The sequence below is a fragment of the Prionailurus bengalensis genome, chromosome A2, assembly GCF_016509475.1.
Source record: "Prionailurus bengalensis isolate Pbe53 chromosome A2, Fcat_Pben_1.1_paternal_pri, whole genome shotgun sequence".
Classification (NCBI taxonomy): Eukaryota; Metazoa; Chordata; class Mammalia; order Carnivora; family Felidae; genus Prionailurus; species Prionailurus bengalensis.
In genome coordinates this window covers 45,832,496-45,854,172 of record NC_057348.1, presented here as the reverse complement: position 1 = coordinate 45,854,172, position 21,677 = coordinate 45,832,496, and the positions used below count along the sequence as shown (strand labels likewise).

At 36.9% G+C, this 21,677-nt stretch overlaps 1 pseudogene; it reads right to left on the bottom strand.

Annotated features, from left to right (window-relative positions):
• Nucleotides 1-2,131: 2,131 nt before the first annotated feature.
• The window catches only part of LOC122488186, a 67,803-nt pseudogene continuing 48,257 nt past the window's right edge, over nucleotides 2,132-21,677 (bottom strand).

The following is a 21,677-nucleotide window of genomic DNA, read 5'->3' as shown; positions in this document are numbered from 1 at the left end:
GGGACGGGAAGGAAAAAAAAAAGTTAGAGAGGGAAGGGGCAAACCATAAGAGACTCTTAAAAACTGAGAATAAACTGAGGGTTGATGGGGAGTGGGAGGGATGGGAAAGTGGGTGATGGGCATTGAGGAGGGCACCTGTTGTGATGAGCACTGGGTATTGTATGGAAACCAATATGACAATAAATTTCATATTAAAAAATAGGTAAACATTGATTTTTTTAAATATCTCTTTTGGTGAACAGAGATGTTTAATTTTAATATAGTCCAATTCATCAATCTTCTTCCTTATGGTTACTGCTTCCTTTATATTTAAATTTATATTAAATCTTTGTGTACTCCAAGATCATGAAAGTATTTTCCTATGATATATTCTATACCTTTATTGTATTACTTTTATAATTAGATCTACAGTGAAATCAAGTGGTCACATAAGTGTGAGACTGTTTCTATTCTCTTCCATTGGTGTATTTGTTTATCCTTAGGTCAAAGAACACTATTTTAATTACCATACTTTTTCATAGGTCTTAATGTCTTGCAATATAGATCTTCAAGCTTTGTTTTTCTTCAAGATATTCCTGAAAGGAGCATTCTGGGATGATGGCAGAGTAGATAAACATCAGGAATCTGTCTCCTTGTCTAGATAACAGTTGTACTGGTGGAATCTGATGTAACTGCAGTCATATCTTGTTTTATTCTTTGCTTTATTGTGCTTTGCAGGTACTGTGTTTTTAACAAAATGAAGGTTTGTAGCAACCCTGAGTCAAGCAAGTCTATTGGCATAAATTTTCCAGCAATATTCTGTCACTTCATGTCTCTGTGTCACATTTTGGTAGTTCTCACAATATTTCAAACTTTTTCATTATGATTATATTTATTATGGGGATCTGTCATGTGAGATTACAACTCACTAAAAACTCAGATGTTGGTTACCATTTTTTTGCAATAAAGTATTTTAAAAATAGGATATGTACATTTTTTTAGTTATAATGCTAATGCACACTTAATAGATTACAGTACAGTGTAAACATAGATTTTTATGCATTGGGAAGTCAAAGAATTCATTTAATTTACTTTTTTTGGTAAGATTTGCCTTATTTCAATGGTCTGGAACTGAACTGGCAATATCTCAGAGCTTTGCTTATATTTTGGGACTCTATAGTGTGTTGAAGGCTTGCAACCTCCAAGCTAAGTCTTAGATGGTAAATTGGGGTTAGTTTGGTTCATTTTAGCTCTCACCACAACTAGATACCCATCATTCATTCTTAGTCATGTGGCAGGAAGCTGTGCGTGTGTTCCTGGAGCAACATGCACATAGCCCACAGGAGCCAGGGTTGGCAAAAAGGACACTGTCCTCCAAATGTTAGGCTACTGTACTCTGATCGTGACCGCTGTTTGTGATTATAGATGTGCCAAGAGTCATGTGGCCGCTGTTGCACCTCTCCTCATTGTTATAAGCCCTTCCTCCTCTGGATATAGTGACTTCCAGGGGATTTCAAGGACCCTTCTCCTGCTTTCATTTTTCACTTTTTCTGTGTTTAGGAGCCAGACCCTAAATATTAAGACACTTAAAAGCAACTGCATATATGAGGAAAATTAGGAAGTGATTTCACATGCTCAGGGAAAGATGCTCCTTCATGAAAGATTTAAGAAGACTTTAAGTTTACAGTTCAGGCTGATCCTTGGCACAGAAGCAGCCTACAACAATAAAAACATAAACACAAACATGCAAAAAAAAAAACAGCAAAACTTGGAAAGGGGAAGAATATGATTTCTGGAGTTACCACATTGTTAGATTCAAATGTCCAGTTTTCAACAAAAATATCACAAGGCATACAAAAAAAAATAAGGAAGTATGGCCCATTCAAAGGAAAATAGCGAATCAACAGCAACTGTCCCTAAAGAAGATACACCTGGATATTCTTGGCTTTTTGAATTTCCGTATGTAATTCACAAGCAACTTATCCGTTTATGTTTTAAAAACACTTGCTGAGATTTTGATTAGGATTGCACTGAATCTGTAGACTAACTTAAAGATAATTAATATTTTACTATATTAAGTCTTCCAGTCCATGAGCATTGTATAGTTCTTCATTTAATAAGATATTCTCTTTTTCTTCGTTTTTTTTTTGAGTTTAAATAAAAGAGGGAATTGTATTTAGATGAATACAAATGTTCTTGCAGGGCTTCTAACAGCTGTAATGGGTTAATAGCCAGAAGCACATCTTTGTGAAGGACAAACCATGTTGTGATCACAAACTTCCACATCTGGGTTTTGCAAGATCATGAAGAGAATATCCTAGAGGATAGTCCTCCCTGCATAGTGCATAAGGGACTAGAATGTGGATTCATTTCTGCTTGCTTTTTGATCTTTATATTCATTTATGCTGGCCTCACGTTTGTCTGGCACATTTTGGCAGATATTCCTGAGCTCACTCAGGCCTCTGAAATGGCTCAACAGCTGGAAGAGCACCTCGAATCTGAATGTATAAAATAATTTTTCTGTCTGAAGGATGGGTTGTAGTGTAATCCCAAAATTCCACTTCCAAATTCTTCATGATCATGTAACCAAGAGAATTTCCTAGAGTATCATCCCCCTCGTGCATACAAATGTCATAGTGTCTCTCTGTTCCAGCTGCCTGAACCATTTCCAGGGCTGTCTTCCTCTTGCCTTCGGCCACTGAAGTCTTCAATCCCAAGTATTTTTCTCTCCAACTCCTGGTCCTCTTCTTTTGTGGGGAGAGGCTTCTGGGATCTTCTGGTGGTGCTTGCTGATCAGAGGCTCTAACCCATATCACAAAATATGCCAGCAAAGCAACTAATCAGATTTTATCTCACCTATCTTTAATAGGATTTATTTTAGAATATCTTTAGATTCACAGCAAAATTAAGTGGAAAGTACAGAGTTCTCATGAATCCTCTGCCTCCACACTCACAACCTCTCCCATTATCAACACTTTCAGCCAGAGCAGTATATTTGTTATAACGGATGAACCTATATTGACCATCATTATCACCCAAAGTCCATAGTTTACATTAGAGTTCACTCTTGATATTGTACATTTTGCAGGTTTTAACAAATGTACAGTATGTGTGTCCGCCATTATCCCGTCCTACAGAAAAGTTTCCCTGTCCTAAAAATCTTTTGTGCTCTGCATGTATCACTCCCTCCCTTCTAACCATTGGCAACAACTGATCTTTTTACTATTTCATTGGTTTTGCCTTTTCCATTATGTCATATAGTTAGAATCATAACCTTTTCATCTAGCTTCCTTCATTTAGTAATGTGCATTTACATTTCCTCCATGTCTTTTCATGGCTTGATAGCTCTTTTTTTTTTTTTTTAAGTGCTGAATAGCATTCCATTGTTTGGTTGTACCATAGTTAATTTATCTATTCATCTACTGAAGGATATCTTGATTGCTTCCAATTTTTGGTGATTATAAAGAAAGCTGATATAAACATTCATGTGCAGGCTTTGTGTGGATGTAAGTTTTCAACTAATTTGGGTAAATATCAAAGAGCATGATTGCTGGATCATATGGTAAGAGTATGTTTAGTTTTGTAAAAAACTGCCAAACTGTCTTCCAAAGTGTCTCTACCATTTTGCATTCCACTCATAACAATGAATAAGAGTTCCTGTTATTCTACATCCTCATCAGAATTTGGTATTCTTGTTTTTTTTTTCCCCCATTGCATTTATAGTGCATTACAATGTTTTTTAATTTGCAATTCCCCAGTAAAATATGATGTTAAGCATCTTTTTGTATGCTTGTTTGCCATTTCTGTATCTTCTTTGGTGAGATGTCTGTTGGTTTATTTTTTAATTAGGTTGTTTGTTTTCTTATTGTTGAATTTTAAGAGGTCTCTGTATATTTTGCATAACAGTCCTTTTTTAGGTATGTTTTTGTAAATAATTTCTCCCATTCTGGGCCTTGTCTTCTCATCTTTTCACAGCGTCCTTCTTACAGTACAAGTTTTTTATTTTAATGAAATTCAACTTATCAATTATTTCTTCCATGGATCAAGCTTTTGGTATTGAATCTACAATGTCACCACCATACCCAAGGTCATCTAGATTTTCTCCTATGTTATCTTCTAGGAGATTTATAGTTTTGCATTTTACATTTAGGTCTATGATACATTTTGAGTTAATATTTGTGAGAACTGTTAAGATCTGTGTCTGGATTTTTGGGGGGACATGTGATTTTCAGTTGTTTCAGCACCATTTGTTGAAAAAATTATCTTTTCTCTGTTGTATAAATTTTGTTGAAGTTAAGTTGACTATATTTATATTTGCCTATTTATGGGCTGTCTATTCTGTTCCAGTGATGTATTTGTCTATTCTTTTGTTAATACCACACTGTCTTGATTATTTTAGTGTAATAAAAGATCTTGAGATTGGGTAATTTCAGTTCTCTGACTTTGTTATTCTTCTTTAGTGCTATTGACTCTGTTGAATCTTTTGCCTCTCCATATAAATTTTAGAATCAGTTTGTCAAAATCCAAAAACTAGTTGAGAATTTGGTTGGGATTGCTGTGAGCCTATAGACCAATTTAGGAAGAACTGGTATCTTAGCAATATTGTCTTCCTTTCTATAAACCTGCAATATTTCTCCATTTACTTAGTACTTTAATTTCTTTCACCAGAATTGTGTAGAATACCTCTCATAGATCTTGTATATATTTTGTTATATTTATACCTAAGTATTTTATTTCAGGGGATGCTAATGTAAATGGTATTGATTTTCATTTCAGAGTTCACTTGTCCAATGCAGTTATATAGGAAAATGATTAACTTTTGTGTGTTAATGTTAAATCCTGCAACCTTGCTAAAATAGCTGTTTAGTTGCAGGAAATTTTTTGGTGTTTTTAGTCTACTTATGAGCCCATCAAAGGCGTTCTTCATTTCTGTTACAGTGTTTTTGATCTCTAGCATTTTAAAATTTTTTCTTTGAATTTCCATCTCTTTGCTTAAATTATCCATCTGTTCTTGAATGTTGTCTGCTTTTTCCATTTATAGTTTTTAATATGGTAATCACAGGTATTTTAAATTTTGCAGTCTAATAATTCCAACATGTCTGTCATATCAAGTCTGGTTCTGATGCTTGCTCTGTCTCTTCATACTGTGCTTTTTGCCATTAGTAGGCCTTCTGATGTTTTGTGGAAAGCCAGACATGGTGTATGGGTAAAAGGAACTTAGGTAAATAGATGTTTAGTGATGTGGTGGTAAGGTGTGGCAAAGGGGAAGTGTTCTTTAGTCTCATGTTCAAGTCTCAGTTTTTCAGCCAGCCCGTGTTGCTGGGCTGTGAACTTCACAAGTTCTTCTCAGTTTCTCCCAGATAGGGGAAACAGGATGGCTAACGGGGTTTGGATTTGGGTATTTTCCTTCCTCCACAACAATAATGTTATGTAGTTTTTGGTTTGGCACAATTGCTCATTTTTAATAGATTTATTTCTAAATAGTTGATTTGGGGGGGCTGCTATTTTAAGTGGTCTTCTTTTTATAATTTATTTCTCTGTTATTTTTCTATGGATAAAAGTGCAACAAATTTTTTTCACTAATGTTGTTTCCAGTGAACTTTCTAAAGTCATAAAGTAATATAAAAATTTCACAAACTTACTTGGATTTTCTATGTACATGATCATATTTCATCTGCATATAACAATTTTTATTTCTTCCGATCAATTATTATACCTTTTACCTCTGCCTTAATGCAGTGGTTCGGACATCAGAAGTGATGATAGCAAAAATTCTATCTCATTGTTGATTTCAGAGAAAAATCTTTCAGTATTTTACCATTAAGTATAATATTAATTGTAGTCCCCCCCCTCAACAGTTTTTGGTAGATAATATTTATCAGATTAAGGTTATTTCTTTTTATTCCTTGTCTATTGAGTTTTTGTCTTAAATAGGTATTGAATTTTATGAAAGGTTTATCTGTATCTCCTGAGATGATCATATGATTTTGTTTTTCTTTTTAATATGGTGAATTTTATGGATTAATATCTTGAAAGTTAAACCATATTTGCGTTTCTGGGAGAAATTCAACTTGTTCATGATGCAGTAGCCTTTTTATGAATGGCTGGATTCAATTTGTTAATATTTCTTAGAATATATGCATTTATGTTCTTAACAGAGATTGACTTGTATTTCTTTTTGGGTCACATTTTGGAATAATATTATGTTGGCCTAATATACTGAGTTGCTATTTGTTTCACACTGTTTCTAATATCTTCAAGTTTGCTAAGATTGATGGGGTTCTTGAGTAAACAGCTAAGGAAGAATTCTTGAGACGTCTTTGGTGCAAAAAGGTGATTTTATTAAAGCATGGGGACAGGACCTGTGGGTAGAAAAAGCTGCACTGGGCTTGTGAGGAGTGACTGATTATATACTTTTAAGTTAGTGGAGGTTAGGGATAGCATAAGTCTCTGAAGAATTTGGAAGCAAGGCTTTCAGGACCTTGAGGGGCTAGCTGCTGTTAAGATAAGGTTACTTTTAGTCTTTAATAACACAAAAACATGAAGAAAGTAAGACAGCCATGAGTTCCTTGAACAAGGTCATGCTCTGCATGTTTCAGACATCTATCAGTGGGCTGCAATCTGTAATCAGATTTAATTTAAGCTACATTCCTCCTGCCTTTGTTTCTCTCATCAAGATCAGTATTATTTCTTTATTAAATGGTTATAAAAATTCAACAGGGCCTGGAGATCTCCTTGTAGGAAGATTATAAACTATGGATTCAATTTTTGAAAATACAAAAAGGGAAACATTTACATTTTTCATTTCTTCTTGAGCAGGCTTTTTTCCAAGTTACTTTTGTTTTTTACTTTTTTCTTAATTTTTATTTATTTTTTAGAGAGAAAAACAAAGTGTGAGAGGGGGAGGAGCAGAGAGAGAGGGTGAGACAGAATCTGAAGCAGGCTCCAGGCTTCCAGCTATCAGCACAGAGCCTGATGGGGGGGCTCGAAGTCACAAACCGTGAGATCATGACCTAAGCTGAGGTGGACACTCAACCAACTGAGCCACCCAGGTGCCCCGAGTTACTTTTTTTAAACATAAATATTATTGAAATATAGTAGCCTATTCATTTAATGTGTGTATCATAGTGATTCAATATTTTTTATCCACTACAAAATGATCCTTTTAGTGTATATACTAAGATCATGACCGAAGCTGAAATCAAGAGTCAGACGCTCAGTGAACTGAGCCACCCTGGTGCCCCTGAACCTTGGTTTTAAATATAATCTATATGACAGTGACAATGACTTTCTAGCTCTAACCTCTCAATTTAGCTCAAAATTCACCTACCCAACTATTTACTTGACATCCTCATCTGTGTGTCTACGGGTTTTTTGATATGAACTTGGCCAAAAGACTGTTGGTTTTCTCCACCCTGTAGATCTTTCCTTCTCACAATTTTTCCTATTTCAGTAAGTGGCATCACTGTTATAGAATGAATTCCCCCTTCCCCAAATTCATATGTTGAAATGCCAACTGCCAATGTAATGATGATAGGAGGTGGGGCCTTTGGGAGGTGATTAGGTCAAAACAGTGGAGCCCCCTTGAATGAGATTAATGCTCTTATAGAAGGAGATGCAAGAGAGCTTACTTTCTCTCTGTCCTCTCTGCCATGTGAGGATACCAGAAAAGACAGACATCTGAACACGAAGAAGAGTGTCTTCACCAGGCACTGGCTCTGATGGTGCTTTGATCTTGGATTTCCCAGCCGTTAGAACTGTGAGAAATAAATGTATGTTTTTGAAACTATTCAGTCTGTGGTATTTTTGTTACAGCAGCCCTGAATGACTAAAACAACCAATATGTGCATAGTTGATGAAGACAAAAACTGAGATCAGGATAATATGTCTACAAGCCAAGGGTGCTGAAGATTGCAAGTAAACCACCAGAAGCTAGGGAAGAAGCATGGAACAAATTCTTTTTAACAGCGCCTAGAAGGAACCAACTCTGCTGACACTTTCATCATGGACTTCCAGCCTCCAGAACTATGAGACCATAAATTACGGTTGTTTACGCCATCCAGTTTGTAGTATTTCATTACAGCAGTCTTAGCAAACTAATGCAAGTCTTCATCCTGCCAAGTTATCAGGAGGTACAACCTCAACCATTAGAGGCATTCTCTCTGCTCCCACCCCCTACTCTAGAAGTCTTTTCAGGTTCCAATGTAAAGGCCAAGCCAAGATAAAGAGCTGACTCTGGGGAAAGTGAGTCTAGGTAAAAGGTCATCCTCTGACCAGCCTACCTGCAGATTCCACAGTCTGGACACACCACCAATCCCTTCTGAGATCCCACCACCTGGCACACAACTAAACTTTAGGGTGCTGGTTTCTGATGTACTTGGATCCACCATCCTTCACCCCATTCTCATTAGGGAAGTTCACATCTCTCTCTTGCTTCTGCTTCCTTTTCCTCAACAGTCACAAAAGCTAAGTGAAACATTGGCTTCAAACAACTTCTATGTTTGCCCTAGGAAATGCCCTTGAGACAGAGAACACAAAAGACTAGGCTACATTGTGAAAAAAGAGACCATCATTTGTAAATATCACACATCTAGCTCCCAGTCATACCATCTTTCACATCAGCCATAATAAAACAAATTAATGTCTCACAAATTTATCCTGCCAGAGCAGAGATGTCCAGGAAAGACTTATTTAACCAGATAACAGCTTTGTGATACAGGTAATATACCAAGATGATCACCCTGTGATGAGCTCACAGCTAGCATCCAACCATCTCATAATCAGAATACCAACCAAACCATGCAGGAAATCCTTGAAAGGATTCAACAAGCTGCAAAGCAGAAACAATTCAAGTTATTTCTGTCTCCTTTTCTTTCATCATTTCTTCTGTCTCCTCCCATACTATTTCCTCCTCCCTTATCGTCTCATTTTGAACTTTTAGCAAATAGAATACAATTATAAGAGGTCCAATGGCATGCTTTACATCACTAAGTTCCTTCAGCTGTTTTTATTCTCTGCTAACAGAAACATTCTACTTACTATACACTGCAAAGCTCCTGTGTTTCAGGAAATAAATCTGGTTGCTGCTTGATGGTACATCCATTATAATGGATAAAGGGGCTCCACGGTAATTAAATAAAAGCTGGGTAGTTTTCTGCTGAAACAGAAATATAGAGCCCACTGTTTCTCTATCAATAGAAGAAATTTTTCTTAATAAAATGATTTTTTAGGGATGCTGTGAGTTGGGACCTTGTCATACTCATCAGTAATCTTCAGAATGAAGATGATTATTTCCTTTCCGCATGTACATACTTGGTATTCAGTGTTACATAAGAAGTTAAGATGTATGTGGTGTTGTTCTCACACAGAAAAAAATATCTTTCACACACACACAAAAAATGTGGTTAGTAGTTTTACCTATAAATGTACTATAACTACAAAGAAGCGAGTAGCCTCTTATATTTTATGACTCATCTTTCTACTTCTGATAAGGAACCGTGTAATACCTGTAAAGTGTATATTGCATTATTTCACTTAAAAGGAATTATTAATTGATAGATGAGGAAGGGAAGATTACTGGAAACTTGCATGTTTTCCTACACTAACTTTTCGTAGTAGCCATAAGTAATCTGCCTCTCAATCCCCCAGCCTGCAGGAATGAGCTGTGGGAAATCTAAATATTATTCCTACTACACCAAAATAAAAGGAGGAATAAATTTTGTTGATTTGATAATAGGCAGAGCTGAAAAGTTGCAGTATTTTAAATTTAAGTGGTCCTCATATTAGGCCAAAACTGTCACAGAAGTTTTAAGAATTTCAAACTCCATCATCCACAGAGTTAAGATGAATTTTCAAATGCCCTTGGTTTGAGACTGATCACATAATACTAGAAAGATGGGGAGTCATGTGTCTAGAGAAGAATTTAAAAGCCTTTTAATAAAAAATCAGGGATTATATTAGCTGTTTTTTTTTAATCATCAAATCATCTCCGAGGTATAAAGAGCACATTGTGGAATGATGAATTTCCAGCGTCAACTAAAATATATCCTTAGATGTTTTACTCTTTGCTATGGTTGAAGCTTTACATTTAACAAATCAATGAGAATACAACAAAATTAGTAAGATTTTTTGACATTAGCATGAGTGTTAATAATAAGCATGGGTTTCACTGAAGACTATTCTCATCAAAATAGTTTTTTCACTTATTTCAGACTGTTTCTGTGTGAACACAGCCCACATGCTGCACAGCAGTGATCCATAACCATGCTTTTGCTTTTCATGTGTCTGGATCTGAGTCCATCTTCAAAGTGATATTGATGAGATCTGTGATGCATCACCACTTTGGGAAAATGTTGCAAGCTCTAATGATATCAACACTGGTTGCCATCTTTGAAATGACACAGCACTGAGCAATAATAATGTAACTTAACTGTTGGTGTAATTACCAAAGCATTAGCACGCCCAGTGACTCCCTCCATCTTTCACATTAATACCCTGCCGATAGAAGAATTCTATCATCTTCTGTAACTAGAGAGACACACAATGTCATTCAGAGGACAAAATTGTCTTATAAAACTTTATAATCTTCCTCCCAGTGAGTATTTTCTCCTGACCATCACTTCCCAGGATAGTTGACACCCCATAATGAAGGTATTATTATCCTCATTTTATTGGTGTATAAACTGAGGCTCAGAACTGTGAGATAACTTACGGTGACCACATATAAGTGACAGAGTCAGGTTTAGAGCCTAGGTCTGTCTTTCAATAAAAGTTATTAGTTTTAGACTATTCTAAGCCTCCTACTATATTTTATGTCATTTCATGCACTGTTGCAGATGGGATGGTAATAAGCATGAGAGGTAAAACTTGTAAAGAAACACATTTCATCCTTTCTCTATCCATGGCCACTTTCGGATTCTCTAAGCCTGGATACTCACCTCTCCTCATCTGATCCACTAAGAAAAAAAAATATCTGCCATTTAAATATTAGCATTATTTTCCATCAATAATCCAGATTTTAGAGCTGCAAAGGATGACAGAAATCACTGTTTCTAATCCCACTCATTTTAGAGATGTGGAAACCCAACCAGAGAAAGGTTATGTGACCTCCCTGATTTCACAAAATTATTTATCTGCAGAGCAAAGACAAAAATTCTGGCTCCTGACTCCCAACTCAGGACTCTTTGCACTATAACTCTACAAGGGTGTTTTCCCTTGGAGTTTTTCTTTACTTAGCAAAGAAAGGGCTCTGACCTCAAAGGAATTTCAAACGCTAAGCACTAAATGGAGTAAGCGAAAACCCATCGAAAGAAATTCTGCATGAGTCCCTTTTTTTGGTTTGTTTTGTATTTTGTTATATTTTATTAGTATTGAAACTTATTTTTGTTATTTTTTTCTGGCATGAAAAATCCATAAATAAAGCATAAGTAGTAACTTTCTTCATTTAATTAAATTTAGAATTTTGCACACAAAAATCATCCGTGATGTAGCCACATAACTGGACCGTAACTAATATCCATTGGTGGAGTTTTTTTTTAATATGAGATTTATTGTCATATTGGTTTCCATACAACACTCAGTGCTCCTCCCAACAGGTGCCCTCCTCAATGTCCATCACCCACTTTCCCGTCCCTCCCATTCCCCATCAACCCTCAGTTTATTCTGTTTTTAGGAGTCTCTTATGGTTTGCCTCATTCCCTCTCTGTAACTTTTTTTCCCCCTTTCCCTCCCCCATGGTCTTCTGTTAAGTTTCTCAGGATCCACATAAGAGTGAAAACATATGGTATCTGTCTTTCTCTGTATGACTTATTTCGCTTAGCATAACACTCTTCAGTTCCATCCACGTTGCTACAAAAGGCCAGAATTCATTCTTTCTCATTGCCACATAGTACTCCATTGTGTATATAAACCACAACTTCTTTATACATTCATCAGTGATGGACATTTACTGTTTCCATAATTTGGCTCTTGTTGAAAGTGCTGCTATAAACACTGGGGTACAAGTGCCCCTATGCATCAGTACTCCTGTATCCCTTGGGTAAATTCCTAGCAGTGCTATTGCTGGGTCATAGGGTAGATCTATTTTTAATTTTTTGAGGAACTTCCACACTGTTTTCCAAAGTGGCTGCACCAATTTGCATTCCCACCAACAGTGCAAGAGGGTTCCCGTTTCTCCACATCCTCTCCAGCATCTTTAGTCTCCTGATTTGTTCATTTTATGAATCCCTTAAACAACCTCTGCAGATGGTTGCTAACCCTCTTGTGTTAAGACCAGCCCAAGGGAAGTCCTTGGAGAGTGTGGGGGGAATCTCTCGCCTGACAACAACAGTATGCAGGAATGTCCTTTGTGTCACAGCCTCCACAGTCCTCCTGCTTCCTTTTAAAACAGAACACATCTCTTCCATCTCTTCTTTTCCCAAAGGCAATCAACATAATCATTGTGTTAAGGCCCCATTGGAAGCCACCACCGTGTGAAACAACAACAACAATATAGTTTAAAATTGATCATTTCTAGTTGCTAAAGGAAGAAGAGAACAGACTTTCCCTTCCTAATTGTGTTCATTATCATAGATTTCAATTTGTCTCAAGTTACAAGGAAAAGTAGATTGAAATCTATAGCTGGATCCCCAGGTGTAACATTCCATTTTTTTTAATCAATATGAAATTGAAGCCATTTTTTGTTGAGTATTTTTGGCTCCAGCCCTAAAGTACTAAGTCTATTATGCTGTATTTAGCCAACCAGATAGTTGATTGTATTTGGTCTATACTTGTTTTTACTCTCAATCTTTATGTCCTACATACACACGAGGCTCTGAATATCAGTGGTTTTGAGAGCTTCTGGCATGTCAAAATAGCCCTGTGTAGTCTGCTCAGGGCTGGGTATATCTCCTTGTTTTTCTGGGTCCACATCTACAAGGACCAACCAAGGAGAAGTGTGAGACAAGTCATCTGGAGGAAAAATATGGAGAAAAATGAATAAAGGTGTTTAGAAAAGAGGGAAAAACCACAAGGGCCTGTATGTTCAGATTGGCCATCCTCATCATTCTCATTTCATGTGTAATTATTCACAACTATTTGGAAACAGTATGAAGAATTACATAAAAGTGAGAAGGAACCTGATAATTCAGAGCTAAAATAAACTAAGTAAGCAGTTAGTTCAATGTCCTTGTTTTACAAATGATGCATCTAAGGCCTGGAGAAAGGAAATGATTAAGCCTATTTCATAAGTTAACTCTAACACCCAGTTTTATACTTTATAGCATTGGTGTCTTAGTTTAGGTTTTCTCAAAAGCAGAATCAGAGAAAAGGACTGGGTATAGGTGGCTTATTTTGGAAGTAATCACACACACACACACACACACACACACACACACACACACACACATAAGCTATAAGGAAGGGAAAAAAGGAAAAAGAAGATATAGCAATGATCTTGTTACTTCCATGGGTCCCTAGAGCCCAATCCCACTGGAGTTCCTCTGGAATTATAGAAAATGTGTCTACGAAATGTGCTTCCACAGGATGTAACACCAGGACACTTTTGTACCCATCCCTCTAGAAGCTTGACCTCAGAAGCATGAACTTCTATGAAACCTAGTGTCTTGAGAGAAAGCCCAGTGACAGACAAGCAGAGACACACAGCAGGATGCTTGAGTTGGGCAACTTTAAGCAACTTTCCATCACAGCTGCAACTGAAATCAGGCAGAAGAAGTTATGTCATAATCTATCCAAAAGGTTTTAATCTATGTTGCCTAGAACTTTAGGGTTGTTCTGAGAAAAGTCTCCAGGAGTTGCTGAGGGAGGCCTGGGAAAAGCCACATGGTAAGATTCAAAGTTTTCTATCTCTGCTCCATTCAGAGAAGACCTATAATTATCTATTTTATATGTTAGGGCACTGCATGAGATTATCGTTTGGAAGAGGAAGTGGATGTTTTCTTGTGTATTAGTCAGGATTCTTTAGTTCTAAGTGCAGAAACTAAATCAAACTAGCTTGAGGGGAAAAAAAAAGTTCACATAACTAAAAAGTTAAGGACTAATCTGAAGCTTTAGGCACAATTGTATTCAGGGTCCTTACAAAGTTGTCTGGGCTCTCTCTTAACCTTGTGTCAGTCTCATTCTGTCCCACTCCATAGGGACTTTTTTTCTATGAAGTAAAAGACAATGGCTGTCAACAGCTTCAGGGTTATATCATACAACCTTAGCAATGCCACTAGGAGAAGAGAGCTTCCTCCTTCTAGGGTTCATACAATCATAGAGAAGAAATCAAATGTCCTCCTTAGTTCATCTGATCATCTCTTGGACCAATGACCATTGCCTAGACAGTTATTCTAAAACTTTATCATGCATCAAAATCACCCAGGGAATTTGCCACAAAACACTCACAGTTCCCTATCATCTTGGTTTCTAATTTAGTAGATTTGGAATAAGTCCAAAAATATGCATTTTTAACAAGTTCTAGATGATGTTTTTATGGCTGGTCCAGGGACCATACACTGTGTACCTGCTGCAGAAATGAAGCACTCATAATTAAATCACATCACAGGGCCAGTCCAGATTACAAGAAGGTAAGGTCATAGGAAAAATAGATTCTGCTCCTTGATGGGAAGAGGGGCAAATAACTTGGCCATCTTTAGTATGCTATAAGGGACATGATGAAGAGGTCTGATATAAGGGTAATTGTATCTTAGAAGGGTAGAGGAAAGAGAATAAAGTCCCAATGTAAAGAGATGATGGCTGAGAATTTTCCAAAAGTAATGGAAGACATTAATCCATAGATTTGAAAAGTGTTATAAACTCCCAGAAAGATAAGTATGAAGAAAATCTCACCTAGGCAGCAACACAGTAAAACTGTTAATAAAAAAGAAAAAGCAATGGGGCGCCTGGGTGGCGCAGTCAGTTAAGCGTCCGACTTCAGCCAGGTCACGATATCACGGTCTGTGAGTTCGAGCCCCGCGTCGGGCTCTGGGCTGATGGCTCAGAGCCTGGAGCCTGTTTCCGATCTTGTCTCCCTCTCTCTCTGCCCCTCCCCTGTTCATGCTCTGTCTCTCTCTGTCCCAAAAATAAATCAACGTTGAAAAAAAAAATTTAAAAAAAAAAGAAAAAGCAAGGAGAAAATCTTAAGAGCTTCTAGAGAAAAATATTACCTTCACAGAAACAACAATAACATTGAAAAGTGACTTCACAAAGTGATAAAATCCAAGAAAAAATGGGATGACATACTTGAAATGCTAAAGCAAAAGAACTTACAACCTCAAAATCAATTCAGAGCAAAAACATCCTTCAAAAATGAAAGCAAATTAAAAACATTTCCAGACAAATAAAAAGTATGTAGAATAAAGCTGTATTCAGAAGAAAACTTTTTAACCTTAGAATGCATTTATTTGAGAAGAATAGTAAGATTCTCTCTCCCTCTCTCCTGCCCTCCTCCCCAGCTCATGCACGTGCTCTGTCTCTAAAATAAAATAAAATACAGTAAAATAAAACAAAACAAAAACTAACAAATAAATAACCAATGTCCAGATGAGATCATTTGGGAGAATGTATAAACAGAAAAGAAGACCAAGGACACATTTTGGTGTACTCACATTTCAGTGATTGAAAAGAGGAAGGAGAACTAGCAAAAGTGTCTGAGAAGGAATGGTCAGTGAAATGGAAGGTAAATCTGAAGAAATGAAGAGATGGGAATATTTCAAAAAGGAGGGAGTGGACAACCATGCCAAATGCCATTGAGAGGTCAAGCCAGAGAAGGATAGAGAAACTATCATTGGTGTTGGAGATAAGCAAAACACCTTGCTAAGTGTGATTTCAGTGGAATTGGGGGGTGAGGTGCAAAGCCTGATTGTAGAGGATTAATAGAAAGAAAGTGAAGAAATAGAAATATATTCAAATAGACAGTTTTTTCAAGAATTTTGCTAGGAAGTAGAGCAGAGTAATATGGATGGGGATAGGCTAATGGGGTTATACTGCAATGATAAAAAAAACAATCAAAATCATTTTTTAAACAATTGATTACATTAATTCAGTAGCTAGAGGTCAGCTATGGCCGTATACCCTGAGTCTTCTGATTTCTGGACACAAGCTGACAGGGCTGTCCCAAACTTGGGCATGCTCCTTTGATGGAAGAAGGAGGGAGCAAGTGACAGAACTCTACTATGCACTGTCTCAAATCTTCTGCTTGGATTTGCCATAGTTGATGTTTGTTCACATCCCATTGGCCAAAGCCAATTACATGGCTAAGCCCAATGACAATGAGGTAGACAAGTACACTTCTCCAGAAGGCCCTGTACTTCACATGGTAAAAGGTAAATATCTGTACTTAACACTCTAAGGAAGACGTAGTGAATACTTAGAAGCGGTAATGTAATCCAGCCCCTGAATCCTGCATTACATACCCATTTTTTCCATAGGTAACATAAAGCATGTTTGTATGCTATTGAAAATAATGCAAGAGAAGGACACATTGATTATAGAAAAAAAAGTCTATGAGAAGGTGAGGAAATAGGTTGTTTGTTTTTAGGAATGAGGACGCTTTCTTATTAACAGGAGGAAAGGCATACAGAGAATACAGATATTAAAGTGTTGATAGTTTTTCTTTGTAAGCTTTGGTTCTATTCTGACCTCCCAATAACTTCTAATATCAGGATACCTGGGAGGTGTATTTTGTGAAACGTGAATGTTCAGAAATCTTCCTTTGTTGCCTTCAACAAAAACAAATAGATTGGTCTAGAATTATTTTTCAATCTCCAAATGTCGTACAGCCATTGTTACATTGTTTTAGTAATTAGTACTAGAGAGGAGTTTAGGACTAAGATCTCATTATCTCCAGGATATGCCTCCTGCACGTTATAGCAGCTTAGTACTCACTTATTAATGAGTGCATGCATGAACGTCACCCATCACATTTTTCGGGCAACTTGTTAATGACTAATTCTTTAATATTTTAAATTATATCATCTCTTTTAGCTCTGGGAGAATGAAACCTAATTCCCTTTGATGAATACAAGGTATGAAAGGAAAAGATAAATCTTGTAAGCATATGACTTGAGAGTGAAGTCCTTTAAATGTAGATAGATCAAGTACAATTAAAAACACTTATATGGAACTTGTAGCCTCAGTTGCGAGACCACAGGAAGAAAAGTTACATATCTATTAGGGTGATACCGTAGCAGGGCTTTAAGAGTGAAACTTGGATCTTGTATAAAATGTATGTATAAAGAACATTGATCTTAGTAATAACTTCTACTAGATGAACAAATATGAAGGATTTCATCTACCTAGAGTTAATAAATGAACTCATTTCCTTCTCGTAAAATATTCTTTTCTCCATATCAGCGGTATGAGTAGTAACTCAAGTAATTATCACTGAAGAATGAGAACACCTACTTAAAGTGCTCTTGTGTAGATAGTTTTCTTGCTCTCTTCACTAAGCAAAGCCTTTGGGATTGGAGAAATGAGTAAGAATGCTCAAGTGTGTGGGCACTTCAATATGCAGTAGAATTTTCAGCAGATTTTGAGCTATTGAGTTGCCACTTGTCTCCTCTGAGAATCATGCTTCTTAATTATGAGAAACCCATTTTGACAAAGATTGAGAGTGGCAGAGACTTACGTGAGAAAGTTAGCTGTCAGAATATCATCTGTCCCCCATTTTTCTGAGTTTGGGAGAGTATTTGGGAACAAAGTCCCAATTTCATAGCTATTGCTCCTTAGCAGATAAATTGGCAGTGATTTGGGAGAGAGGCCCATGACATTTCTGCCTGATATTTTTTTAATCGTTCTTTAAACAACAACAACAACAACACTTGGTTCATTTTTGAAACGTAGGTATTGGCTCAATCAATAGCAAGCTCAGAGATTTTTCTAGGAGACAGCAAATCTTTTGCTACAGTTTGGACATAAATTGACCCAAGTTTGAAAACCAGTTCTGTCATTTACTAGCTGATGAACACTGGGCACATTATTTTACTTTGCTGAAGCAGGTTTAACTCATCTATAAACAAGAATACTAGTATTTTTCTTCCTAATTTATTATTTTATTCTTTTAATAACATGAATGACTTATATTCTCATTCCTGGGTTGTGGATACTAGGGGTGCAAATAATAATAACTAATATTTGGTGAGTATTAACCAAACCACTCTAAATATATCTCCTTTATTCTTCCCATCATTTTTATGAGAGAAATAGATACTCTCATGCTCACTTATCAGATAAGAAAACTGCACTTAGAGTTTCAGTAACCTATCCAACTTACATAAAGTACAAAGCATGAAGACTGAGTTCAAACTAAGAGAGCTTTCAGTTGAAAATATATTCTTAACCACTAGGCTGTAACCACTGGAAAGATGCAAAGATACAATCCCTGCTGCTAGTGTGAACCCATACAAGAAAGTGAGAAGTTAGGGGTGCCTGGTTGCCTCAACCTGTAAAGCGTCAGATTCTTGATTTGGGCTCAGGTCATGATTTTGGCTCAGGTTCTGGTTTGTGAGTTTGAGCCCTCTCACATTAGGCTCTGCACTGAGAATGTGGAGCCTGCTTGAGATTCTTTTTGTCTGCCCCTTCTCCACTCTCACTTTGTCTCTCAAAATAAACAAATAAACTTTAAAAAAGTGAGTAGTTATAGTAACTGGACATGCACAGTATTCAGATATTGTGGAAGAACAAGCACTTCATTCCCTGGGATCAACCTTGGTTTGAAATCTAAGATCATGATGATGCTACAAAAATTTTATCTGTTTTGTTTGGATTGTTGCTGATTTCAGAGCCACTGGTATTTTAGAAATGTCAATATTTATCATTTAAAAGTCAGTCTCTCTATAAAAATTCATGATGTCCCAGTGGTAAAGTACCACAAGTTTTACTGAATGTCTGCTGTCTAGGAAATACTTAGCCTATGGCACCATTTACACTAAGAGGAAGATGGGACTATTTAAAAGATTCTGATTTTGTTAATAATGGATACTATTAAGAATTTGCTTTATGGAAAATATGCTAATATAATTTTCATTAATCAAGTGCATATTTTAATAATAACTGAAAAGTGATCTTTATGAGCATATGATAGGATGATGTGATGTGTGAACTGTACTGTAAAGCCACCAATAAATCAGAACAGAATAAAATGAAAATGGTACATTTTTAATGATTGAAGTTTGGGGCAGATAAAATGAAATTGGGCAGTTTTGAATTAATAGCATACCATAAGCTTGGAGACTTGCATGCAATCCAGTGTTTGTATATATATACTGTGTGCTATTAACTTGAAAGCAAAAATGGCCTCTGTAAAACATTGGTTTTTGTTAATTAGACAACTTTGAGCCTTTGAACATGAATCATTAACTGCTGATATTGCCCAAAGGACAAATGTTTGTGATCTCCTGGGGCTGTTAGAGATAAAGAAGAGGAAAAACAATGAGGAAAGGAAAGTGCTTATTTCTCAGTTTTAGATTATCTAATTATTTCAAGTAGAGAAATATCATTAATAGCATCACTTAAAATAGAATTAAGTGGGAAAAAAGGAAGAAAGCATAACACTTGCAGGCATGGAATTTTATGACAATTAGAAAAAAATAAAATTTATTGAAGAATAGCTATTAATCATTTTAATGGTGACAGGAATCTAATGCATTGCAAGTTTATATATGTGAGGAAAATGTGACATGCACCAGTAACATCTATATTAATACAGACTATGGGACTCTGTTTGCAAGCAAACCCATCAGCCATTATTAAAGAATCCTGTGATGTTCTTGGCAGAGACTAAGTAGACTGAAAGGGAAATTACATTGTATCTTTAAACATTTAAATATTTGGGTTTATAGTTTACTGATCTTAAGCAGCCTGTCATTTTGATTCAGGTTTCTTTTGTTCCTTGGGTCTTTGTTGATGGTGACTTTTATATTTATTACCTCACATGGAGGGGCTTTTTTTTCTCCCTGCATATACATAGATCTGCTTCCCATGTAGTGTTTTCGTCAGTGATGCTGAATGCTTTATCCAACAACCCAGACTATGTGGCAGATTTCCTAGGAACATTTGCAGGATTAACTATTTGAAGCTCTGGTGTCACTCTCCACTGCACACATGGTGGGGAAAGGGACACTTTCCCACTTTATTCTGCAAAACTATATATAACCAGGCCTTGCCTTCCTCCCTCTTCTCTTACATCTCCTCTGTGGGCCTCTGCTGGTGTAGAGACGGTAGGTGGGAACCAAGGTGTTGGCCATTCGCTGGTATTAAGAGATATCAGCCCTCAGTGACTATAGGGAGTACCTAAGGAGAAGCAGAGTAGGGAGGTTACATCAGGGAAAAATGGTTCTTAAACACTTTGTAAGTTGTAAAATGCTCCATTTAAAGATTACAAATATTATTATTGTTTATTGCTTTGACAGCTTAAATTCCCTGAGGTTTCTCTGAGATTATTGGAGAGACTAGGCTACATTTTTCATTCTAATACTTTTCTCCCCCCTTTCTTTCCTTCTCTGGCCTCTTATTGCTGTACCTCCTATTCTGGGTTGGTAAGTGGCGGTTCAGAGGTCTGGCCAGAGCTACTCCCTGCCCTCTCTTTCTGTTCCCCCTCACCTTCAAGCCATGAGGAAACTAATGGCAGCATGTTTTGTATCACAAGAAAGGAAATACATTGCAAGCAGAATGCAGATGCCCAGGCATGTGAATGAAGCCATCAATCAGAGGCCACATCTCCAGTAGAAAAGGTGAATAAATGCATAAAGTGAGTTTTGCTTTGTCTTTGTGACTTCTCTGTGCCTCAGTTTCTTCACTAGTAAGATAAAGTGTCTGAATTAGATCAATATTTTAAACTTCATCTGTGCATGATAATCCCTTGTTGAAGTATAATGTCTGGACTCTATTGCCAGGAATCTGATCTGGTGGTTCTGGGTGGATATTAGGAGTCTGGCCCATAGGTGATTCTGAGGCAGGGGGTCCATGGATGATGTGTAAGCCCTTATTTACCTTAGAAACTTTCCTTCTACTTGTCCCAAGGTGTTGACATCTGGTAGAAGTCCTTGGTGTCTTCATGAAATCATCATTATGGTGTTGCTCACAACTCATTACTCCCCCTACAAACTCAGAAGTTCCAATCTTCAGCATCTCTGTTGAGCAGAGATTTTCATGTTGAGCCACCTCCAGAAATCAATGGCTGGTCTGAGAGTTGACTGCCCTTTGGCCAAGTTCAAAAAGTTGTAGCTAGAGTGAGACCAGAGTTCTCTGTACAGAAGATGGCCTTCTCTGCTCAAGAAACTACTTCCCTCCAAAGGGGCTGTGCATGTAGGAAGCATTGTGAATGATCTCGTCAGGACAGTGCTATCCAGCTTTGCTCCCATGTGCTCATGTCTTTTTGGAGACTGCCCTGCTCAAGGTCACTGAGATATTTCTGGTAGAGTTGAAGCTACAATGAATTTAGCTGCTCCTTGTTCCAGTGAGGAACATCAGCTTTCAAAATGCTATGCTTATGTTAGCATAGCTGACACACTTTATGTGAACCTTTGCTGATGTCATTTTTGAAAAATTGGTACCTGTTTTCTTCTTCTTTCCTAAATCCCTTTTAGTGAGAAATATTCTTTAGCCAGGTTTATATAATGTGGCACTCCTGACTTGAGCTCCAGTATATATGCCTTGAGTAAAATGACATTTATTTCCCTTCTGTTTCATTTTTACATGATTTTTATAGGAATACATTTTAT